Source organism: Pleurodeles waltl, chromosome 7 (genome assembly GCF_031143425.1).
Source record: "Pleurodeles waltl isolate 20211129_DDA chromosome 7, aPleWal1.hap1.20221129, whole genome shotgun sequence".
In the NCBI taxonomy this organism is placed as follows: domain Eukaryota; kingdom Metazoa; phylum Chordata; class Amphibia; order Caudata; family Salamandridae; genus Pleurodeles; species Pleurodeles waltl.
Window position 1 is genome coordinate 470,080,918 of NC_090446.1, and position 6,000 is coordinate 470,086,917.

At 43.5% G+C, this 6,000-nt stretch overlaps 1 protein-coding gene across 1 annotated transcript in view; it reads right to left on the minus strand.

Moving 5' to 3' along the window:
• The window catches only part of PPP4C (protein phosphatase 4 catalytic subunit), a 207,757-nt gene extending 202,105 nt beyond the window's left edge, over window positions 1–5,652 (minus strand). Inside the window, exon 1 of the mRNA XM_069244070.1 lies at window positions 5,515–5,652. The gene's annotated coding sequence lies outside the window, so the exon portion shown is untranslated. The remainder of the gene's footprint in view (window positions 1–5,514) is intronic.
• Between the last annotated feature and the right edge of the window lie 348 nt (window positions 5,653–6,000).

The following is a 6,000-nucleotide window of genomic DNA, read 5'->3' on the forward strand; positions in this document are numbered from 1 at the left end:
CACATTCTCCCTTCCTCTTATCGCCATCCCTTATTGTCAAACTCATTGATAACTAATTCTTACTACTTCATTGTCTGCATTCTTCCTATTTTATCGCCTACTGTTCCTTTACAAATACTATTAAAGTGAATAGTATTAACACCATTTAGAAATAGCATGCAATTGGTATGAAGTGCTATATGAATACACATTCACTCCTTCCATGCTCCCGAGCAAATATTTTATGCTTCTTAATTCCTCAAAAGTCTCCCTCTTCTACTCACATTCCTTCATCACCTTTCAGACTCACCCACCTCTTCTTTGTGACCCTCCCTCTACTCTATTTCAGATAGCACCTGCGCAATCACGATGCTTTTACTCCAGGTCAGACTGAGGGCTTCATCACTTTAAATCATGTCTTGCAATCTGGTCATATTAATGATTGTTGTGGCGTGGACAGGCAGGTGTATGTAGAGGAACTCACAAGCTGAAGTCTTAGTGGAGCCATTTCCCATCTAATGATGAAATTCATGTAGGCTAATTTTGCCAACAAACATTTTCAGACAAAACTTTTGTATTAGCAAGGGGAAGAGGTAGCCAACTCAGATATTGGGGGAGGTGGGGTACTACTTTTGGAAAACGTGTAGTATTGGTGTGCAGCATATAAAAGTCAATTTTGTTGAAGACCTGTTGTTCGTCAATAGAGATGCACTTTGCCAAAACGTACTCTAAAACAAGCTCTCTGGTACAGTTTATGAAGCAGGATGATTCTAAACAAAATGTTCCCCCCGCTAGGTAAGTCACTGTTTGCTGACACAAGAGTGTAGTCAAAAGGGAGAAGAGCAATGCTACAAACGCAGGGAGCAATTTGTCGGAGCTTATGGGGAGGAGGCTGCCAGTGTGATCTAGAGAGAGAGAGAGATCTGAAACAACAGTTATGGTGATTGCGTGCGGCAAGATTATCACACTGCACAGCTGCCAAATTGTTCAAATATGGAGGCGAAGCACCAGACAGTTTCAAGAGGTTCGGGAGGGTTGACAGTGGCATAAATTAAACCATTTTAGGTCAGCCCATGTATCATCACTTATGGCAGAGCGCGACAGTTACCATGAAACACTGTACATGTTTGGCATGTACGTCCAAAAGTGAACATTTGGGGGCAAAACAGATACAAACTTTGTGATGACAGAAGTCAGACACTCCAACAAGGCAGACACAGAACCGCTATTTGCCATCATTTCTCTTATCCAAATTAAAGTCTCAACAAATCAGGATGTCCGTTTTTACAAGTCAAACTCAAAAGTACATTCTTTATTATTTTATTTTTTTAAAGGATCATTAATGCTTAAGGTTAGCCACTGGACCACAGTACTACCCAATTAAGAATAACCTTTTAGGTTTGCAGAACTGATTATGACTTTACAGACCGAGCTTGGAAATCTGTATCAACGGGTACTGTTGGAATTATTTGCGGCTGCAAAGCAAGTGGATGTTTTGCCAGTCCGCTGTGGTAGTTGCTCTTACCTTTTGCCTTTTTTCCTGTCATGCATTTGACGTTTCTTTCTGTCTTTCCTTTGAAGGTGGGCGGTTTTCTTAGGAGGACAGGTGTTACGAGAGAATGTACTCTGCTTACTTACATGTGTGGTATCAGTTAATGGAAATTATTTAGCAGAATTATAGATTATACACTATAGATCAAAAACTGCAACAGGCTCCTTCGAGCCTGGAACAATGGACTCATCTAATGTATTTTGCTACATCACAATATTGACCTGTGAACACAATTCTGAGCTGAAATGTGGCAAAGAGCAGCAGGTTTAGTGCTTGGAGAGTGCCAAAGTTCAGAGACAAATTTCAGGTGCTAGACCGACGAAATATTACTGGACCACAGTTTTCTAGGTTCTACATAAGATGTCAGGTACATGAAGTGCTCCTACCATGGTATATTGAATTTTAAATTTGATGTTGAATTTCTCTGTGAGTAAGATATATTATCACACTTGTTTGAAAGCTTGCGTTTTTTTACTTTTAGTTCTAATCTGGCAACCTAATTGCTACCTAAATCAATATAAAAGATCTTACCAGCTCCACCTGCACTTGAATCTTGGAGCTCCAGTCACGAGAGCTATTTAGTTTTCTTTGAAAAACATGGCATAAGAGAACCTTTAACTTGCCACCAGGAACACTCTTTCTGGTAAATAATGTATACAACTATAGATTGCTCCCCATTAAAATATACCCGGGCAACTGACTGGACTCAGATTTTCACCAGTGCCAAACATTAATGCGGACATCAGTTTCATACATCTTTAACATTCCACGCATACAGGCGCAGAGCATGGAACAGACTGCAGGTGAAAGTATGCCGATCTCTAAATTAAGACCTTTTTAGGTGGCAAAGAGGTCACTCTAAAGAACAGAGAGGTGGCAATACAGTAAGAAATCTACACGTTGATAGAATATCCACCAGAAATAGCATTATCATCAAAGTTAAGTTACTTGATGTTCTTGTCGCTACATCTAACCTCAGATTTACCACCTCTAAAAACACACACCACTACAATACTTCAAAAGGTAGAGGGTTTGAGGAGTGGAATAAAACCAAAAAATCCTGAACTGAGCAGGCTAAGTGACCATTCTGCAAGACCTGACTAACATTTCATGAACATTGTAACCTAGCAGATGTCTAGATGAAAGGGAACCCTCTTGCCAATGAAGTAGCAGCGCTGGTCCTCAGAATACACCTTGAAATCTTCTGGGAATTACTTATTTGGAAGCAGTATGTAACAGATTTGGTTACTGGGTCTGCTTTTACACCACCTTACCTTTCTTTATATCTAAAACCCTGAGAAAAATTGCGGATCTACCCAATATTCTCTTGTGAAGTCTATGTAATAACTCACCTTCTTTGTATCAAAACATTGAGTCTCATTTCATCTACTGGAAGAGTAGATGGGGAAAATAACACTGGCAGAGTGATTAACTGGCCAACGTGGAAGGATGCAGCAGCTTTGTGAAGACAGGCTGCCTGTGACCTAAGCACCAACTCGCCCAGAAAGAAGATAGTGCATGGTGGCTGGACTGACAACTTCTAGAGTTCACTTACATGATGTGCAAATGTGATGGCAATAAGACTCTTCAACATCAAGAACTGTAAAGAGAAGCTGTGCAGAGACACAAATGGTGTGCACATAAGAAATATCTGAGCCAGGTCCCACTGAGGCATCTCGGTTGGACGGAAAGGGGAGGGGCTCTATATGGATCAAGCCTTTAACGAAACACCACAACCAATGACATTGGAAAGGACACCTGGTTTTGTAGGCACAGAGAGGCCAGGAGGGCAGATATGCAACCCTTCGTATAACCCTTTCACTTCACCTACAACACCTGCCAGGCTAAGGAGAGCACCACAAAAGAAGATCCAAGGGATTGGCCTGTAAAGGTGGGGAAAAGTGGGGTATTTCTGGCACCACAAAAGGTAATAAACTTTTCCCGGCGCCTAGCACAGATGGACTTGAACATCAACCACTTTGGTCAGCAAGTCAAACTAAGTAACTGATGCGGGAGGACCCTGCTGTGTTTGGAAACAGAAGGTCCTCCCGAAATGGTACCCAGACTGGAGGTCATATGCCCAGGTATTTTAGTCACCACATACCTGTAGCCCAGGCCAAGGCGATTCAGAAGCCTTGCAAGAGTTTGAACGCAAACAGCTATTTGTTCCATTGTAACAAGAACACGCAGAAGCCTTGGAGGAAATTCCAACATGCAGAATCGTTTACACAGCACGTCCAATTGTGATGAAAGATCTCGACAGGGAGAATCCCGCTGTCAGTTTTAGGAATCAATGATAGTAGAGAGCTCTCAATTGTGTGTTTTGATTTACCTGCTCATACTCCTCCACCGTCCGCAAAGCTATGTTCAAGAAGCCATAATCATGGAATACGGCACTACACTCAACAACACACTCCCAGTACCTGTGTCCGGCCCAGCTTCTCCGAAACCTAGATATTCCCCATATGTGCACTCATAACCACTCTTCTACTGCAGCCTGAACCACACAACACCAATGCGTATTAACACGCAGTCCCATTTTTTAGCCAAAGCAACAAATCGAGAAACCTCAAATTAATTAAAACAGACGGGAGCAAGGTGCACATAGGGGTACTACACAAAACGTCTAATTTCTAAAACTGAGGACCTACCACACACACCAACCAGACTGATGTCTTGAATTTTTCAATAAGGAACAGCAAGCACTGAGTAGTGCTGCAACTGTAAAAACAATTTTTGATCACAATAACACCACCAAGCTGTTTCGCATCCTAATACTGCGGTCGAAAAACAAGTCATCCAGTCGTCTCCAATCACCCCACGCATCAAGATGGACAACCACACCGAAAGGTTGTAACCACTCTAAAGACATTGTGACTCTGAAGCCTTCGCTTTTTTTAGCAGCCAACTGAACAAACCCAGACTGTCAAAACAACTCATTAAGGCAATTGCAGTACAAAAAGCAAGTAGCTTAAAACGTCTACATACGCTGCATGCAACTTACAAGTTGCACACAAAAAATCTGCATTTCTCTAAGGGGGTGAGCAAGGGTTATAAGGGACACCTTGAACGCAGAAACCGGTAGCCAGTTTTCATCAAGACCTAAAGCCTTCGTATTTTAACACAAATATGGCAATACGTGCGAATGAAGATGGTCTCTTGAAAGCCAAGCTACATTTTGTATAATGTACCATTAATACATTAAATGAATAGTGTCTAGAAACCACTAGGCGAAGGATAATGTCACGGCGTGAGGATGGAAGAAAAATCCACAGATAAAGAGGTTATCAGCAGAGTGAGGTCACTCACTTGTAAAAACTACATTACGATGAAATGTTGAAAAGCTAGTTTGGTTAAAAAGGCATGTTTTTCACATAATGAGATGCCATGTGGCCACAGCCAAGACTGCTGTGCTATCCCGTAGCTTTGGGTCTCTCTTTATATTTCACACTGTCCACACAGAGCCATGCGCCTGGGAACGAAGGTAAGATTGCGGGTGAGGGGGAAGGAATTCCAGGCCCCATACCTTAAAATTAGTAAGGCGTTTCGGTAAAATATGTGAGCGTTATGCCCCTTAAACTGTTTCCACCCACACTGCACACAAGCTCTCTAAAAACCACTGACTGTCCGCACCACCGGCATTTACATGGATCTCACCAAATAGTATACTCTATGACCGACTTCCTGCACACTCCTGGACCCCAAACGCCACAAAGTCTGAATAACCACAACAGCACTATCCGCGCCCATTACAGTCCTTTCGGACCCCAATATATATACTCGTCACGCCCCTACACACAATTGCCAACCACTGAAAACAGAGCACCCAAGTAGTTCACACGGCTTTCCTAGATCCTACTCCTTTAAGGGGTACTTCACCTCCGCATCAATCAGTTAGGAAGTTACAGTGCCCAGGCCTTTTCAGATCAGGGTCTGCCAAGACCAAGTCACGAGCTAATTGATACAGACCCAGGTATACTTACCAGTGCTTACAAGCCGGTGTCCAGGCCCCTCTTTATTCCCGGCCCGGGCCTCGCTCCCCCTCCGCCGACCGTCCCTGCCGGAAACAACTCTGACTTCGTTTGAGGATGATGAACGAATAGAACTGCCGGAGAAGGGGGGAGGGGTGAGCGAGAGCTACGTGCGCGTACTCGACAAATGACGATTGACGAATCTAGGCGAGGGCAGCGCGTAGCCAATGATAAAACGAGATTGAAAATTGTATAGGACGTGCGCAGGCGAGGTGTGTGCGTCTTCCACCAGTAATACGAGAATCAAGATACTTGCGCTTGGCCAATGAGGAGAGGCAGAACATTTGTTTGTGATCGCGCAGCCAACCAAGAGGAGCGGGACAACTTGTCTTTGCGCGTACACGGCTCATAAGGAACAGGCTCCGCGGTACAACAGTACGTGATCGCGCCTCCAGTTGGAAAGATCGATTGACGTCCATGACCGAGCGTCTTCACTAA